The sequence below is a fragment of the Pristiophorus japonicus genome, chromosome 1 (genome assembly GCF_044704955.1).
Source record: "Pristiophorus japonicus isolate sPriJap1 chromosome 1, sPriJap1.hap1, whole genome shotgun sequence".
Taxonomy (NCBI): domain Eukaryota; kingdom Metazoa; phylum Chordata; class Chondrichthyes; family Pristiophoridae; genus Pristiophorus; species Pristiophorus japonicus.
Window position 1 is genome coordinate 275,981,620 of NC_091977.1, and position 20,233 is coordinate 276,001,852.

Genomic DNA, 20,233 nt, shown 5'->3' on the forward strand with positions numbered 1-20,233 from the left:
CTTAAGTACTCTAGGATGCAGGCCATCAGGCCCTGGGGATTTATCTGCCTTCAATCCCATCAATTTCCCCAACACAATTTCCCGACTAATAAAGATTTCCCTCAGTTCCTCTTCCTTACTAGACCCTCTGACCCCTTTTATATCCGGACATATTCGACATGTTGTGCGTGTAGTTCATGACCTCATCACCAGTTATTACCTATGTAGGCACCTTGTTAAGGACTCCACGAGGCAGGGGTATGGTACTTAGACTGTGTAGACTGTAGTCCTTTATTTGCAGCTCCTCGTGTGAGGATACCTAGAGCTGAGCTCGCTTTTATACTGGGTTGTGCAGGTAACCCTTAGATCTCCAGTAGCCGCACCCTCTGGTGTACAGGTAAGGTGTGTACAGTGTAAAGGTACATTCAGCATTACAGACATCATATAACAATACATGACAGATACCTTCACTGCCGCACTGCCAATGACTGGTATGAGCTCTTTGGTGTAAGTGCGCAGCTTTGTGTGAATCGGGCTTAGTTTTGGCCTTCGTGCCTTGTTGCCCCAGTTTCTCAAAAGCCTTCTGGCTCATAATTGACTGACTCGCCCCCGTGTCCAATTCCATGGAAACTGGAATGCTGTTTAATTTGACTTCAACATTATTGGATGGCTTTTGGCGGTGAAGGTGTGTACCCTGTACACTTCCTCTTCAGGCTCGGGTTGAGTTGCCTCTCTTACTCGTTCAGCATGATCCGCGCCAGATCGGTCATTTTCTGCTGACTCTGCCATGTGGTGAGTCGCAGTACGTTTACACATTCGCTGGAGGTGCCCTAGTGTTCCACAGCCCTTGCACACATAATGCTTGAATCGATATTGATGATTACCCACGCAGCGCCAACATGGTGTTAAGGATTCACATTCACGCCCCACAGCTGACTCTGAGACATCCTAGGTCTGGCCTCTGCAGGCGTGTAGGCCCTGCCATGGACAGTTTTGCCTGCTGAAGGCGTTAGTTTATGCACAGTACTTGCTGATGAGCTTCGATGCTGCAAAGATATCTGTTTAGTGTTATCGTTCATGGACATGAAAGCCTGATCTATCGTGATTGCCTTGCTCAGATCTAGGGATTCGGCAGACAGCAGTTTGTGAAGAATGATCTCGTGGCCAATTCCAAGCACGAAAAAGTCCCGCACCATTTCCCCCAAAAATCGAGCAAATTTGCACGGTCCCGCAAGGCGTCTTAGGTCGGCGACATAGCTCACCACGTCCTGGCTCTTGGAGCAATGGTGCGTATAAAAGCGATACCTGGCTATTAAGATGTTCTCCTTCGGGTTGAGGTGTTCCAGAACCAGCATGCACAACTCTGCATATGTCTTGTCCATTGGTTTCGTCGGTGCTAGCAGATTTTTGATGAGGCCCACAAACGGTGAGGAGAATCGCCCTCCGCTTGATTGCGCTACTGTCCTTATCCAGCTTGTTGACCACGAAGTACTGATCAAGATGCTCAATGAAGGCTTCCCAATCATCACCCTCAACAAATCTCTCAAGAATCCCAACAGCAGCCATAACCGCGTGAAAATTCGTGATCTGTTACTCATCGCCAATTATTATGTTCAGAATAACTCCACAAGACTGTATACTGTAAGTGCAAACTGTTGTGACCTTGGTCTCTTTAATGTAACTTCAGAGTGAGGAAGCAGCATGGTAGACTGCCTTTTATACCTGCTTGCCCGGGGTGTGCAGGTGACCCTTGGGTCTCCAACAGGTGCGCCCTCTGGTGGCAAGTCTTACACACTAGTAAAGTTTACATACGTAACAGAAAGGTTTTCGGGAGTCAGGAGGTGAGACACTCGCTGCAGAATACCCAGCCTCTGACCCGCTCTTGTTGCCACAGTATTTATGCGGCTGGTCCAATTAAGTTTCTGGTCACTGGTGACCCCCGGGATGTTGATGGTGAGGGATTCAGCTTGTTGGAGATAATATACTGCCATTATATAGGGCCCTGGTGAGACCATATCTGGAGTATTGTGTACAGTTTTGGTCTCCTTACCTAAGGAAGGATATACTTGCCATAGAGGGAGTGCAACAAAAGTTCACCAGACTGATTTCTCGGATGGGGGGATTGTCCTATGAGGAGAGATTGAGTAGATTAGGCCTATATTCTCTAGAGTTTAGAAGAATGAGAGGTGATCTCAGTGAAACAAATACAATTCTTACAGGGCTTGACAGGGTAGATGCAGGGTGGATGTTTCCTCTGGCTGAGGAGTCTAGAACCAGGGGTCACAGTCTCAGACTAAGGGGTCAGCCATTTAGGACTGTGATGAGGAAAAATTTCTTCACTCAGAGGATGGTGAATGTTTGGAATTCTCTACCTGAGAGGGCTGTGGAGGCTCACTCTTTGAGTATATTCAAGTCAGAGATTGATAGATTTTTGGATATTAAGGGAATCAAGGGATATGGGGATAGTGCAGGAAAATGGGATTTGAGGAGGAAGATCAGTCATGATCTCATTGCCTGCCACTTGTGTGGCACGAATGCTACTTGCCACTTATAAGCCCAAGTCTGAATGCAGTCCAGGTCTTGTTGCATGCAGGCATGGACTGCTTCATTTTCTGAGGAGTTGCGAGTGGAACTGAATACTGTGCAATCATCAGTGAACATTCCCACTTCTTATGATGGAGGAAAGGTCAAATTAAGTACAGAAAGAGAAATAAAGGTGGGGAGGGGGGTGGAAGAGAGAGAAAAACAGACAGAATAGAAATTTAAAATTAAACATTAAAAACATTTTACACAACAATTTACTACCTGTAGGAATGAGACTGCACAGTTTCAATTATTATCGTTCATTATAAAGGTACTTACACTTTTGTACTAGCCGTAACTTTCTGTGGTAATTTTTAACTGGTAATTAAAGTACAAACGCAGCAATTTCTTGAAACTGAGGTGGAGGGTGAACTGCCATTTTCGCAAGGCTAATGGCAGAGACTTCTGGCATTCACAATTCATGGCGTATCCGATCCTCGCCACAAGTTGCTGGACGATTTACACATGTGTGCACATTAAACTCACTGTTATTTTAGTGGTAAAAACTGGGCCAATGTGTGATCTTACGTGCATCTGAGTCACAGCATCTGTGGCAGTTTCAGCATTGTGTTCACCACCTTTCAATCATGTGAAATAAGTACATGGAAACACTTTTATTGCACTGTGCTTTTGTAGTTGTTATGTTTGGAGAAAGAGTCAGACTGAACACTGTGAGCTCAAAGTAAAGTGTGAACGTAGTCTTTTATTGCAGGTCTCCAGAGTGCCTCTCCCACCTGTGAGGCCTCCTTAAATACCTGTGCTCCCAAGGGTTTATGGGATCCCTTGGGACTCCAGAGTATGAGCCGTACAGAATAAATACAAGTTTACATATATAACAGTAGCAGCCAAACACATGAACACGTTTGTATGAAAATTCCTGGTACTTTGCATCTGCCTTATCAAGGAAGAAGATGCTTCCAAAGTTGATAAAGAGGAGGTACTAGTAAGGCTGGCTGTACTTAAAGTTGATAAGTCACCAGGACCGGATGGGATGCATCCTAGGATGCTGAGGGAAGTTAAGGTGGAAATTGCGGAAGTAGTGGCCATAATCTTCCAATCCTCATTAGATACGGGGGTTGTGCTAGCAGACTGCAGAACTGCAAATGTTACATCCTTGCTCAAAAAGGGTGTAAGGGTAAACCCAGCAACTACAGGCCAGTCAGTTTAACCTTAGCAGTGGGGAAACTTTTAGAATCGATAATCTGAGACAAAATTAACCATCACATGGACAAGTGTGGATTAATTAAGGAAAACCAGCACGGATTTGTTAAAGGTAAATCGTGTTAAACCAACTTGATTGAGTCTTTTAATGAGGTAACAGAGAGGGTTGATGACGGAATGCGGTTGACGTGGTGTACATGGATTTCCAAAAGGCATTTGATAAAGGACCACATAATAGGCTTGCCAGCAAAATTGAAGCCCATGGAATAAAAGGGACAGTGGCAGCATGGATACAAAATTGGCTAAGTAACAAAAAACAGAGAGTAGTGGGGAACAGTTGTTTTTCAGACTGGAGGAAGGTATACAGTGGTGTTCCCAAGGGGTCAGTACTAGGACCACTGCTTTTCTTGATATATATTAATGACTTAGACTTGGGTGTACAGGGCACAATTTCAAAATTTGCAAATGATACGAAACTTGGAAGTATAGTGAACAGTGAGGAGGATAGTGATAGACTTTAAGAGGACATAGACAGGCTAGTGGAATGGCCGGACACATGGCAGATGAAATTTAATGCAGAAAAGTGCAAAATGATACATTTTGGTAGGAAGAATGAGGAGCGGCAATATAAACTAAAAGGTACAATTCTAAAGAGGGTGCATGAACAGAGAGACCTGGGAGTATATGTGTACAAATCGTTGAAGGTGGCAGGGCAGGTTGAGAAAGTGGTTAAAAAAGCATAAGGGATCCTGGGCTTCATAAATAGAGGCATAGAGTACAAAAGTAAGGAAGTTATGACGAACACTGGTTCGGCCTCAACTGGTGTATTGTGACCAATTCTGTGCACTATAATTTAGTAAGGATGTGAAGGCCTTAGAGAGGGTGCAGAAAAGATTTACGAGAATGATTCCAGGGATGAGGGACTTCAGTTACCTGGATAGACTGGAGAAACTAGGGTTGATCTCCTTAGAGCAGAGAAGCTGAGAGGAGATTTGATCGAGGTGTTCAAAGTCATGAGGGGTTTAGACAGAGTAGGTAGAGAAAAACTGTTTCGATTAGCAGAAGGGTCGAGAACCAGAGAACACAGATTTAAGGTGATTGGCAGAAGAACCAAAGGCGACATGAGGAAAAACCTTTTATGCAGCGAGTGGTTACGATCTGGAATGCACTGTCTAAAAGGATGGTGGAGGCAGACTTAACTGTGGCTTTCAAAAGGGAATTGGATAAGTACCTGAAGAAAAAAATTTTGCAGGGCTATGGGGAAAAGACGGGTGAGTGGGACTAGCTGAAGTGCTCTTGCAGAGAGCCGGCATGGGCTCGACAGGCTGAATGGCCTCCTTCTGTGCTGTAACCATTCTATGATTCGATGACCCTAAGAATTTTACACCCTGTGCTCACTGACCTATACTGGCTTCTGATACAGTAACATCTCAAATTAACAATTTTCATCCTTGTGTTGAAATCCCTCAATGGCCTCACCCCTCCCTATTTCTGTAACCTCCTCCAACCCTATAACTCCACTGTGAACTCTGTGTTCTTTCAATTCTGGAATGTGGATCCCCAATTACCTTCGCTCATCCATCAGTGGACGGTGTCTTCAGTTGTCTAAACTCTAAAATCTGGAATTCCCTCCCTAAACCTTCATGTCTCTTCTTTATGACACTCCTTAAAACAGACCTCTTCGTGACACTTTGTCAAACTTTGATTATGCTCCTGTGATCCACGTTGTTATAATACATTTGTTGCAAGAAACTTCACCCTGTAGATATTTAATTTATAGTGAAAATACCAAATGGACTGGAGCAATACCTTACTTACCCTTATTATTTTTGGATAATTTTTTATCATCCACTAGTATAGAACTTGGTATGCATGGCATCCATTTTTCAGGCTGAAATGTAGGCCCACACTAATTTCTGGGCCTAGAAACATAGAAACATAGAAAATAGGTGCAGGAGTAGGCCATTCGGCTCTTTAAGCTGCACCAACATTCAGTAAGATCATGGCTGATCATCACCTCAGTACCCCTTTCTGCTTTCTCTCCATACCCTTTGATCCCTTTAGCCGTAAGGGCCATAGCTAACCCCCTCTTGAATATATCCAACGAAATGGCATCAACAACTCTCTGTAGTAGAGTATTCCACAGGTTAACAACTCTCTGAGTGAAGAAGTTTCTCCTCACCTCAGTCCAAAACGGCTTACCCCTTATCCTTTGACTGTGTCCCCTGGTTCTGGACTTCCCCAAAATCGGGAACATTCTTCCAGCATCTAACCTGTCCAGTCCCATCAGAATTTTATATGTTTCTATGAGATCCCCTCTCATCATTCTAAACTCCAGTGAATACAGGCCCAGTCGATCCAGTCTCTCCTCATACGTCAGTCCTGCCATCCTGGGAATCAGTCTGGTGAACCTTCGCTGCACTCCCTCAATAGCAAGAATGTCCTTCCTCAGATTAGGAGACAAAAACTGAACACAATATTCCAGGTGTGGCCTTGCCAAGGCCCTGTACAACTGCAGTAAGACCTCCCTACTCCTATACTCAAATCCTCTCGCTATGAAGGCCAACATGCCATTTGCCTTCTTCACCGCCTGCTGTACCTGCATGCCAACCTTCAATGACTGATGTACCATGACACCCAGGTCTCGTTGCTAATCTGCCACCATTCAGATAATATTCTGCCTTCGTTTTTTTGCCACCAAAGTGGATAACCTCACATTTATCCATATTATACTGCATCTGCCATACATTTGCCCACTCACCTAACCTGTCCAAGTCACCCTGCAGCCTCTTTGCGTCCTCCTCACAGCTTACACCGCCACCCAGCTTTGTGTCATCCGCAAACTTGGAGATATTACACTCAATTCCTTCTTCTGAATCATTAATGTATATTGTAAATAGCTGGGGTCCCAGCACTGAGCCCCGCGGCACTCCCGACACTCTGCTTCCTGTCTGCCAATCGGTTCTCTATCCACGTCTGTACATTACCCCCAATATCATGTGCTTTAATTTTGCACACCAATCTCTTGTGTAGGACCTTGTCAAAAGCCTTTTGAAAGTCCAAATACACCACATCCACTGGTTCTCCCTTGACAACTCTACGAGTTGCATCCTCAAAAAATTCCAGAAGATTTGTCAAGCAAGATTTCCCTTTCATAAATCCATGCTAACTTGGACTGATCCTGTCACTGCTTTCCAAATGCGCTGCTATTTCATCTTTAATAATTGATTCCAACATTTTCCCCACTACTGATGTCAGGCTAACTGGTCTATAATTCCCCATTTTCTCTCTCCCTCCTTTTTTAAAAAGTGGTGTTACATTAGCTGCCCTCCAGTCCATAGGAACTGACCCAGAGCCGATAGACTGTTCGGAAATTATCGCCAATACATCCGCTATTTCTAGGGCCACTTCCTTAAGTACTCTGGGATGCAGACTATCAGGCCCTGGGGATTTATCAACCTTCAATCCCATCAATTTCCCTAACACAATTTCCCGCTTAATAAGGATTTCCTTCAGTTCCTCCTTCTCACTCGACCCTCTGCCCCCTAGTTTTTCCGGAAGGTTATTTGTGTCTTCCTTCGTGAAAACAGAATCCAAAGTATTTGTTCAGCTGGTCTGCTATTTCTTTGTTGCCCTATACAAATGTACCTGAATCTGACTGCGAGGAACCTACGTTTGTCTTCACTAATCTTTTTCTCTTCACATATCTATAGAAGCTTTTCCAGTAGATTTGAGAGCCTGGTCTTCGAATACTCTTTTCTTCAGGCGGCCAAAGGCTGCACTCACACACTGGAGGTGATGTTGAATCTCTGCATCAATGTTTGCCTTTGTATGGGAAGTGGTCCTCGTTGTCGAGGGCCGCGCCGTGAATCTTGATGACTGGAGGGCAGTGCTGTGCGGCGAGGACAGGCTGGTGGAGGATCTTTGTCTTACGGATGTTAAGCCTAAGGCCCATGCTTTCATATACCTCAGTGAATACATCCACTATACCCTGGAGTTCAGCCTCAGAATGTGTGCAGACGCAGGCGTCGTCCGCGTACTGCAGCTCAACGACAGAGGTTGGGGTGATCTTGGACCTGGCCTGCAGGCGGTGTAGGTTAAACAGCTTCCCACTGGTTCTGTAGTTTAGTTCCACTCCAGTGGTGAGCTTGTTGACTGTGAGGTGGAGCATGGCGGCGAGGAAGACTGAGAAGAGGGTTGGAGCGATGACGCAGCCCTGTTTGACCTCGGTCTGGACGTGGATTGGGTCTGTAATAGATCGTTGGTAAGGATCACGGCCTGCAGGTCGTCGTGGAGCAGGCGAAGGATGTTGACAAATTTTTGGGGGCATCCAAAACGGAGGAGGATGCTCCATAAGCCCTCAGGGTTGACAGTGTCAAAGTCCTTTGTAAGATCGAAAAAGGCCATGTATAAGGGCTGGCGCTGCTCCCTGCATTTTTTCTGCAGCTGTCATGCTGCAAAGATCATGTCTGTTTTGCCCCGTAGGGGACGAAATCCACACTGTGATTCTGGGAGGAGCTCCTCGGCCACAGGGAGACGATGGTTGAGGAGAACTCTAGTGACAACCTTCCCAGTGACTGATAGCAGGGAGATTCCCCTGTAACTGCCGCAGTCGGACTTGTCCCCCTTTTTAAGGATGATCACGATTACTGCATCTCTGAGATCTCCCGACATGCTCTCCTCCCCCCAAATGAGAGAGATGAGATCAGGTATCCGCGCCAACAGCGCCTCTCTGCCATACTTTAGCACCTCAGCAGGAATTCTATCCGCACCCGTAGCCTTGTTGTTCTTGAGCTGTTTTATGGCTTTACCTACCTCGTGCAGCATTGGGGTTTCACTGAGGTGGTGGCAGGTCGCATGCTGCGGGATGGAGTTGAGAACACTTGAGTCAAAGGCAGCGGGTCAGGAGCAGGGAGGCCCTCCGGCCCGAGGTTGCAGCGGGCCAAGGCCGCCGGGCCCCCGGCAGTGTCCAGACCTCTCCCTGGCGGCGTCCAGGCATTAGGACCCCCGTCGGAGACAACTGGGCATCTACTTCCCCGCAGTGCTCCAGATGTGGTCTAGCCAGGGCTTTGTACATCATGGGAGTACATTCAGCACTCCGGTCCCTTCAGCGAAGGGTATACAATGTGGCCAAGACTAGTGGGAGGCCAGAAGATTGGGAAACTTTTAAAAACCAGCAAAGAACAACGAAAAAAATGATAAAGAGAGAGAAGATAGACTATGAAAGTAAACTAGCACGAAATATAAAAACAGAAAGTAAGAGTTTCTACTGGTACATAAAAAGGAAACGGAAAACCGGAGACTGATGAGGCGCTCATGGATAGCCTGTCTGGAATGGGGATGTGCTGCCGACCTCCTCCCTTCCTCCTCCTTCTCCTCTTTTCCTTCCTCTTCTCTTCCTCTTCCTTGTCCTCATCTTCCTCCTCCTGAGGTGGATCCGGAACCTATGGTGGCAACAGATACGCCCTCATGATGGCCAAGTTGTGGAGGATGTAGTAGACCACCACAAAATGGAACTCCCTCTCTGGCGTGTACTGGAGAGTTTCCCCTAAGCGGTCAAGGCAGCGGAACCATTGCTGCAGCACTCCGATGGTCTGTTCAATGACATTCTAGCTTGGCTCTCATTATATGAGTGCTAGGTACAAGTGGTGAGGTTGCGGAGAGGAGACATCAGGCTGGTGCAAAGCGGATAGCCCCTGCCTCCGAGCAGCCAAGTCGGGTTTGACGTGGTGGTTGGAAGATTGTTGGCATAGAGTTAAACCTGCAAAGCAGCGTAAATCAGAGGCTGCCAGCCACATCAAAGTATTTAACTGACCAATTCACCTCCTGGAAGGGGATTGGCCACCCGCTCTCTTCCCTCCTTCATTACACACGGAAGTGGGTGGGTTGCAGGCAGGTTGATACAGGGTGTGAGATTTTTAGGGGTAAAAACTAGCGGCCATTGTTTGGGTGCCGATTTAGCTTGCAAATGGCATTCGAGCAAGCGAGCACACACTTCTGGTCCGGGTTGCGCTGGATGCCATATTGGTCAGGGCGTTAGCATCGGTGCTGGGAGCATGCGTTGTTAGTATGCAGAACAGGCAGACCATAATGTCAATTAGCTTGCAATGCTGATTTGATGCCATTTTCGACCTCAATGCTGGATTGAACTCCCTCTCTTCACCTTGCACAGCAGAACATGTGTCCAACAGCAGGAAGGAGCCAGAAGACTCCCCCACCCCACCCCCACACCAGCACTAATTAAAGGGATCATCACCCACTTGCGGGTTAGTTGCTGATTGATTTATTTTGTTATTGTTGAGTTCGTTCACGTGTTTGGTTATTTCCAAACTTCTTTAAAGTTGCCTAAAGTCTACAAGTAGTGGTGTGGCATGTGCTCAAGGACTTGGTACTGACTTGCAAGGGGTCTGTTCAGACCAGTTGCTCCCAGACATGATGCTGTAGTTTGTACCCCCCTTGGATTGCAGCATGACAGGGAGAATGAGCAGAGGTGACACAGAGCAGGACAGGCTGCTGGAAGAGGGAGGAGGGGGAAGAAAGGCTCTCAGCAGGAGGCCATATACCCCCAGGGTTTTCAGGGAGCAATTCTCCGACCTCAACCTCAGCGATGAACACTGCATGTGATGTCTCTGCTCCACAAAGGAGTTGATCACTGAAACCTGCCACCTGTTGCAGGCAGACCTGCAGCTTCAGAGCAGGGCGAGGACGGTATTGCCAGTGGCTGTAAACATGCCCTTGATTTGGACTTCCTTGCTACAGGCTCCTTCAAGGCTGGAGCAGGTGACAGCTGTAACATCTCATAAGAACATAAGAAATAGGAGCAGGAGTAGGCCACCTGGTCTCTCAAGCCTGCTCCGCTATTTAATAAGATCATGGCTGATCTGATCATGGACTCAGCTCCACTTCTCTGCCTGCTCCCCAGAACCCTTTACTCCCATATCGCTCAAAAATATGTCTATATCCACCCTTAAATATATTCAATGACCCAGCCTCCACAGCTCTCTGGGGCAGAGAGTTCCATAGATTTACAACCCGCTGAGAGAAGAAATTCTTTCTCATCTCAGTTTTAAATGGGCGGCTCAAATGAAAACATTGTCTAAAGTAAGTGTTGGTCCCTTAGAGGACGAGACCGGGGAATTAGTGATGGGGAACATGGAGATGGCAGAAACTCTGTACAAATATTTTGTATCAGTCTTTATGGTAGAGGACACTAAAATGTCCCAACAGTGGATAGTCAAGGGGCTATAGGGGGGGGAGGAACTTAACACAATCACAATCACTAAGGAGGTCGTACTCAGAAAAATAATGGGACTAAAGGCAGATAAATCCCCTGGACCTGATGGCTTACATTCTAGGGTCTTAAGAGAAGTAGTGGCTGGGATGGTGGATGCATCGGTTGTAATTTACCAAAATTTCCTGGATTCTGGGGAGGTCCCAGCAGATTGGAAAACTGCAAATGTAATATCCCTATTTAAAAAAGGAGGCAGACAAAAAGCAGGAAACTATGGACTAGTCTACCTGACATCTGTGGTTGGGAAAATGTTGGAATCCATTATTAAAGAAGCAATAGCAGGACATTTGGAAAAGCATAATTGAGTCAGCATGGATTTATGAAGGGGAAGTCATGTTTGCCAAATTTGCTGGAATTCTTTGAGGATGTAACGAACAGGGTGGATAAAGGGGAACCAATGGATGTGGTGTATTTGGACTTCCAGAAGGCATTTGACAAGGTGCCACATAAAAGGTTACTGCACAAGATAAAAAGCTCACGGGGTTGGGGGTAATATATTAGCATGGATAGAGGATTGGCTAACTAACAGAAAACAGAGAGTTGGGATAAATTGTTCATTCTCTGGTTGGCAATCAGTAACTAGTGGGGTGCAGCAGGGATCAGTGCTGGGACCCCAACTATTTATAATCTATGTTAACGACTTGGAAGAAGGGACTGAGTGTAACGTAGCCAAGTTTGCTGACGATACAAAGATGGGAGGAAAAGCAATGTATGAGGAGGTCACAAAAAACATGCAAAAGGACATAGACAGGCTATGTGAGTGGGCAAAAATTTGGCAGATGGTGTATAATGTTGGAAAGTGTGAGGTCATGCACTTTGGCAGAAAAAAAGCAAAGAACAAGTTATTAGTTAAATGGAGAAAAACTGAAAAGTGCTGCAGTACAGTAGGACCTGGGGGTCCTGGTGCATGAAACACAAAAGGTTAGTATGCAGGTACAGCAAGTGATCAGGAAGGCCAATGGAATCTTGGCCTTTATTGCAAAGGGGATGGTGTATAAAAGCAGGAAAGTCTTGCTACAGTTATACAGGGTATTGGTGAGGGCACACCTGGAATACTGTGTGCAGTTTTGGTTTCCATATTTAAGAAATAATATACTTGATTTGGAGGCAGTTCAGAGAAGGTTCACTAGGTTGATTCCAGAGATGAGGGGGTTGACTTATGAGGAAAGGTTGAGGAGGTTGGGCCTCTACTCATTGGAATTCAGGAGAATGAGAGGTGAATTTATTGAAACGTATAAGATTATGGGCCCAAGTTTCGGGCCGCGCCTAAAACAGTGCAGCACCGACCTGGACGCCTGTTTTTCACGCCAGAAAGTGCGCCTAAAAAAAACTTACCTATTCTCCGGCTCCCTGCAGGCCCTCTGGAGCTGGGCGCGGCGCAGCACAAGCTGTAGGGGGCGGAGCCAGGTCCCTGCGCTGAAAACAGTGCCGGGACCGCTGCACATGCACGCTACAGCGCATGTGCAGTAGCTCCAGGCGCCCAAAACTGTGGGAGGGGCCCGAAGCACGCAGCCCCTAGCCCTGGCCGAATGGCCTCACTGGGGCTGCGTGGATAAGACTCCTCCCACCCGACCGGACCCCCGCTCTCTCCCCCCCCCCCCCAGCCCCGGCGACCCGACCCCCGCCCCCTCCCCCAGCGACCCGACCTCTGCTCCCCCCCCCCAGACCTCCGCGACTCTCCCCACCCCCGGACTTCCGCGACTCTCCCCCCACCCCCCAGACCTCTGCGACTCTTCCCCCCCACCGGACTTCCGCGACCCCACCCCCCGAAACCCAACGCCACCTACCTGTAAATACAGCCCGAAGTCTTGGGCCCGGCTGTTCAGCCTCCTTCTCTCCCTTCCCCTCCCCCTTCCCTCCCTCCCCCCTCTTTCCTTCCCTCCCTTCCCCTCTCTCCTTCCCTCCCTCACTCCTCTCTCCTTCTCTCCCTCCCTCCTCTCTCCTTCCCTCCCCTCTCTCCTTCCCTCCCTCGTCTCTCCTTCCCTCCCTCCCTCCTCTCTCCTTCCCTCCCTCCCTCCTCTCTCCTTCCCTCCTTCCTCTCTCCTTCCCTCCCTCCCTCCTCTCTCCTTCCCTCCCTCCATCCTCTCTCCCTTCTCCCCCTCTCCCCCCATTCTCCCCCTCCCCCCACCTCTCCTCCTCCCTCCCTTCTCCTCCCCCCTTCTCCTCGCCCCTCCCTCCTCCTCCCACCCCCCCACCTCCTTCTCCTCCTCCCCCTTCTCCCCCACACCCCCTCCCCCACCCCCCCACCCCCTTCCTCCTCCCCCCAACCTCCTCCTCCCCCCCACCTCCTCACCCCCCCACCCCACACCCCTCCTCCCCCCCACCCCACCTCAACCCCCTTCTCCCCCACCCCCCCCACCCCACCCCCCTCGACCTCCGTCCTCCTTCCTCCCCCTCTCCCCCCCACCCCCTTCTCCCCCTCCCCCCTTCTCCCCCTCCCCCCACACCCCTTCTCCCCCTCTCCCCACCCCCCTTCTCCCCCCCTTCTCCCCCTCCCCCTCCCCCTCCCACCCCCCTTCTCCCTCTCCCCTTTCTCCCACCCCCCTTCTCCCCCTCCCACCTCCCTTCTCCCCCTCCCCTCGCTGTCAGAAACACAGACACAGACAGACAGAGAGTGAGAGACACAAACACAGGCAGACAGAGAGATAGAGACACTGATAGAGACACACTGGGGGGCTGTCCCAGCACGGTGCTGCAGTCGGTAAGTAGAAAATGTTTTATTTATTGATTTTTTAAATTTTTAAAACATTTTTATTAATTTTTTTGATTGATTTATTGGTTGATTTATTGATGTATTTATCATTTATTATTGATGATGGCTCTTTATTTGTAAAACTGAAGTGTTTAATGTTTGTAAACTTCCCTTTAAACCCCCCCCCACCCATTCCCTACGCCTGATTTGTAACCTACGCCTGATGTTCTAAAGTGTAGACAAGGTTTTTTCGAACGTACAAAAATCTTCACTTACTCCATTCTAAGTTAGCTTGGAGTAAGTTTTCACTGCCTAAACTTTGAAAACAGGCGTAAGTGGCCGGACACGCCCCCTTTTGAAAAAAAAATTCTGATCCAAAGTAAAACTGTTCTAACTGACTATAACTGGAGCAAACTAAATGCCGAGAATTCAAATTTCTAAGATACTCCATTCTAAACCAGTTGCTCCAAAAAAACAGGAGCAACTCAGGCCAAAACTTGGCCCCTATGAGTGGGCTTGATCAAGGTGGATGCAGAGAGCAAGTTTCCACAGATGTGGGAGATTAGAACTAGGGGGCATAACTTAGAATAAGGGGCCTCCCATTTAAAACTGAGATGAGGAGGAATTTCTTCTCTCAGAGGATTGTGGATCTATGGAATTTGCTGCCTCAGAGAGCTGTGGAAGCTGAAACACCAGGGCCCCATTGCTCACCACTTCCACATCTTACCATGCCTCGATCATGGAACATCACAGTATCCTCCTGGACACAAGATTGAAATGAGACCCACCACAAAACATCAATTCCAAACATAATTTATAAATTTATCAAGTTCAAATCAAAGTCAGCTAATCATCTTTGTGCAATCCCTTAATGCTTGTCTTCCATGTGCCTTTGCCTGTCCTACTGCACCTATACAGTGTTACAAGGAGAGTGTTTGAAGACCAGGCCATCAAATCTAGCACCAAGCTTATGGTCTACAGGGCTGTAGTAATACCTGCCCTCCTGTATGGCTCAGAGACGTGGACCATATAGAGTAGGCACCTCAAATCGCTGGAGAAATACCATCAATGATGCCTCCGTAAGATCCTGCAAATCCACTGGGAGGATAGACGCACCAATGTCAGTGTTCTCGATCAGTCCAACATCCTTAGCATCGAAGCACTGACCACACTCGACCAGCTCCGTTGGATGGGCCACATTGTCCACATGCCGGACACAAGACTCCAAAAGCAAGCGCTCTACTCGGAACTCCTACACGGCAAGCGAGCCCTAGGTGGGCTGAGGAAACGTTTCAAGGACACCCTCAAAGCCTCATTGATAAAGTGCAACATCTCCACTAACACCTGGGGGTCCCTGGGCAATGACTACCCTAAGTGGAGGAAGAGCATCCAGGAGGGCGCTGATCACCTCGCGTATCGTTGCTGAGAGCATGTAGAAAACAAGCGCAGGCAAAGGAAGGAGCGTGCGGCAAAGCACACTCCCCACCCACCCTTTCCTCCAACGACTGTCCCACCTGTGACAGAGACTGTAATTCCTGAATTGGACTGTTCAGTCACCTGAGAACTCACTTTTCAGGTGGATGCAAGTCTTCCTCGTTTTCGAGGGGCTGCCTATGATGATGACACGGTGTTATCCCAGTGGCTGTAGCATGGTGGAGGAAGACTGCTGACTTACAGTGGCGGACACTGCGGATGGCCTTGGAGATGAACTTTGAGCAGGAGGCCTGGCTATAGACTGCACCACCTCATCATGGGAAAATACAGTCTGGGCTGGCTGGTTGACAGGTAACAGCAAGGGCACTGGCGGAGTGGCAGTGGTGGGAGTAGGAATGCTGTCATCCTGAGAGAGTGCAGCAGGTTCTTGCTCCACCAGGCCGCTGTCACTCCCGAGGGCGGAGCCTCAGCAATGCTAGTAATCTGTGAGAGGACAGATTGCTGAGTTGCTGTGATACCCTGCAAGCCTCTTTCTACAATGGTAAACCCAGCCATGATGACAGCAATTTGAGCATGCAGGAGAGCAGTCTGAGCTTCCACTGCAGCACTGAGATGTTGGGTTGCTTCTGCTTGTGCTGCATTGGAAGCTGTGACATTGACTACATCACCCAGCATCATGTTTGGGTCCACAAGTGTAAGGGGGTGGTCTCTACGAGGGGGTCAGGTTCCCTTCTGACCAACTTGAGCGGTTCGAATCACTCCCACTCCCTTGGATTCTGGACTCTGGATTTATTTGGGTGGTGTGACAAAAATGGTTTGATGCAAAAGAACTTTGGTTTTATTACAGTCAAGGTAATTCAAGCTTATTACTCTCGTAAGAAAATACAAGGCCAAACTTACAATCGTTCTAATAAGGGACAATACAAGGGAAGGTACAAGGTCAAACTTATAATCACTCTAATAAAGAATCATACACTACACATTCAAAGGGGGTTACAGTAAAATTATACCTCCCACCTCCCAATACCTAATTCTAGCTAGGTTAGACTCCAGGGCAGACAGGGACTATGCTTACCAATCCTTTTGACAGTTAACGGTAGATCGCGGTTTCGGGGTTCGCTGGATGCAGTACGGTCTGCTTGCCATACCCCGAATGTCGGAGAAGAATCCTAGCTGTGCAATCTTCAGTTGGGTTGAGTCCGCTGATGACGTAAGGTGCATATTGGATCTGTGGGGTAAGTACCCGTTTTCTTTGGTTAGAAATAGGTTTCGACAGTCTTTTCGGTAATGTTTCACCTGTTGGTAGGTCAGGATTGGATTGTAGAGTGGAAACTTTTTGATTCTTCGGTTTTATTTCCCGTTGGAGTTTTGTTTGAGTTTGGTCGATCGCGGTGGTTTTTCCGTTGATACCACGTTGACTGTGGTCAGTTGCTGCCGCGATGATGATGTTCTGCCTTCCTTTAGGACTTCAGGACTTCGAGGCTGGAGAAGTTAGTTTACAACTGTCGCATTGGTTTCTCTCCTTGTCGTGATGAGGTAGTAGCAACCTTGTAGCTACTTAGCAACCTAACCTCTGTTGAAAACAGAGGCCAGTTATACAATTTCAGTGTTTCTAATCTTGGCGCCAAATCTGTTCAAAATCCTTTGTATAATTTTGGCGGGCTTGGTTCTTCTTTGTAATATTTTGGCGGGCTCGTTAAAAGTTGATATGCTTTGGGTGAGTTGATGTTCGAAAACTGTTTCCTGATGAAAATATTAGTTTGGCAATTGCAATGTCCTTTTGTGCTTAGTCTTTTGCATACAGGCTCGATTGGGCCTCTTTGTGATGTATATGCTGAAATGGTTGTCCAGACTCATGTTAATGGGTAGCTACCTCTGGGTGATTTTGTGATGTAAATATTTCTTGTGGGCGAAGGATTTTCGAATACTCATCTCTCCAGACAGGTTACCTTAGCCCTCACACCAAGGTAGCTTCACTTAATTAGACTCTTTCCTGCTAGTTCCTTAGGTCCGTCCACAGCCTTGAATTTGTCTTTTAAATCCAAAATTCTATTAAAGTTCGTAGTTTCTTTCATAAGCACTCTAGAGTTCCAAACTTTTCGGTAGATAGTCCCAAATTAAATTTCCTTTCGAATGAGCCCATGGGGGCATGGGGGGGGGGGTGGTGGGGGGCTTCTTGTGAATTTTGCACCTGCTTCAGTCCCCCCCTGTTGACACTCCACACTCCTTGAGTGTCAATCAAGATAAGCAAAATTCCTGCTCCCGAGAGTCAACCTTCCCTGCATTTATACTAGCTAAACATTACCCTGCATCCCCCGTTGAAAATCAAATGCAATTTACAGGCGAATACAGTCGTTACAGTTATCATGTCCCTCTTTTACTTAACTTTCACAATGGAATAACGGTACATGGCCAAACACAGTTCTAAGTAAAACAAGTAAAAGCACATAGTCAAACACATTCTCAAGTAACATCAAAGCTCCATAGTCAAACACATTTTTAAGTTCAGTACATAGTCAAAACATTTCAAGCTACACTCTCACAATACTTGAGATTTTACGGTTTACAGCAGGTAAAATCAAACACAAATTATACATGATAGTATGGTGTCACCTCTCCCTGCGCGATTCCCAAGTTCGGCCAAAGAGCGTACAGTACCCTTTGGTGCCTGACCTGACGGCCTCTGCATTTCACTCGACAAGTGAGACACCATAAGTAAAGTATAATCGCGAGTTGACAAATAACTATAGTGTGGGAAGTGATTCGGATCCAGACTGGGGCCTCTATATTTCTGAAAAGGTCCCACCAAGGCAGAATGGTGATCTCGAGAATCTTTTTCCCTATCTCAATGGTTTTCTGTTCTAGAGTATAGAAGTGTTTTTGTGAGATAATTACAGCTTTTAGCAGAGCGGTTAGATGTTCGGGTAGAGGAGGAATTGCATAGCTGAGATGTACCACATAATCCTGCAGGTTTGTAATGTTTTCCTTCACAGTGAGGTGGACAGTGGAGGGTTCAGGAATGGGGACAATCTGTTCCTGGACCACTTGAACTGATGTCCCAAGTTTGAAGCAAAAACTGCTGTCACTTACCGGACACCAGAAGTGTCCACGCTGGTAGTGGGGTGCACTGGTGGTGACACACTATGTCCCAGCCCCTATGTATGCTCTCTGTGGAGGGACATGGTCTTGCGCCATTACCTCCATGGTGCAGTTAATAGGCTGTGTACCAGCAGCTTTAAACCCACACTGTGACTTTGAATGGGCACTCAAGTACTGGGGACATAGTATTACGTGTGCACCCCGGCTCCGGCACCCGGAGAGGTCAGTACCCGTTACAGCGTGTTCCCACTTTATGACATAGGGTGGGACCGCTGCGAAACGAATGTGTGCACCTCCCTGAATAACTCCAATGTTCTCCACCCGGTATACCGGTGCGGGTCAGGCTGTCCCATCCATGACCGGCATCCTTAATACTATCCCCACAATGGTGTAGTTAGATTTCCCACAGACTACTGGGACAGGGTAGGCTTCAGAGGCTAGGCAGAGCTGGCACGGGCTTAGTGAATTGCTGTATGGGTGGAGGGCTGCGAGGTGTTTGTTCCTGATCCAAGAGGGGACTACACCTTGTTTTAAATCCTCCAGGTTGTTGCGGCCCTCGCCCAACAACCATGCCCCATACAGTGCGCACACCTCGTTCTGTACAGCCTGGTCAGAAGCGTTTCTATTCTCCCGTATGAGTGCATTCACTGTCTGTGCATGTTTTTCCAGCTCAGCCACTATTTCTTTTAAATGGACCGTCACAGCCTGGTCCTCGTGTAGTTCTGATCCTACTACGGTGTTCTCCTGTTTTAGTATTTTTCTCAATTGGGTCTTTAAACGGTTTACCTGTGTGTGATATATTCACAGAGCACAAGCACACACAGCTTCCAACATGGCAGGCAGCTCTCTCGGAAGCCTCCGGAATCTGCCTGGTTCTGTTTATTGTAACTCTGCAGTTGCAGTACACCATACCTCCACATCCACAGTGTGGACCTACAAACATTACAAGCTTACAGACATTACACTGTATTTTCAGTTCTATGTTATCTAGGCTACTTATTACAGAGGATGCTGTATTGTAGGTAGTGAAAACGTCGTTTATGATTCCCCTTCTCGGTCTCCCTGAGCCCATGGTGTCCCTAGTTTAGGGTGTATAGGTCTGCTTTGTCTACATTTCCAAAGTCTAACATAAAATTTCTTGAACATGTCTCTGAATAGGGCCTGGTATAGCAGCTCTATTTCCTTTGGACACCATGCAGGTAGGTGTACCTCAGTAAGGTTTAATATTACTGAAGCTACTGCATAATGTACCCCCTGATATAACACCTTTTCGGTCGGTACCAATACTAATCCGTTCCCAGGTCCCTTGGTGGTGGTAGGACACCTTTCTATTATTGTGCGTATTGGCGGGGTTGTGGGCAGGGGTTTCTTAATGTGTGCTCTTAGTTCGGTGGCGTTAATTGGGAGTGGGGAGTGTGGGACCGCACACCCGTGTAGGCTAGAATCCCACCCCATCCCTTCCCCTTCATCTTGCCATTGCCTGGCAAAGGCGATCGATATGCCTGCGAGACAAATATTTTCTGATCCCCACATGCAAACATAAATTCCTTGTTCGGATTCCCATCATTTGTCCTAACACACTTTTATCCTCCCCGTGTCCCCATGATTGTGCGGTACGTATCATTACCAAGTCTTTCCCAGTCCGATTCCTGGTCCTATGCATCCTTGCTGAGTTTTCTGAGCCACCACCATCTTCCCAGGGGAATGTTCCCTTTGCAAGTCAAACACACAAGTTTTCCCTCTGTAACACTGACTCGGGCAGCGATGATCCACATCCGGGGGCATGGAAGTGAGGCCTCCCCGTAGGTAAAACCTTCCTGGCTGGAGTAGCGGGTAGAATTAGATCCCAGCCACCCTGGCCATCTTCCCTCGTGGGCATAAACGGTGAGTTCTTCCACATCTTGGGGGCTACCCCCGGCGGTTACGATCGGTGCTCTCCCTCCTGAACACCCGTAAATGAGGGATTCTTCCACATCTCCTCGGTCGCCGCTGCT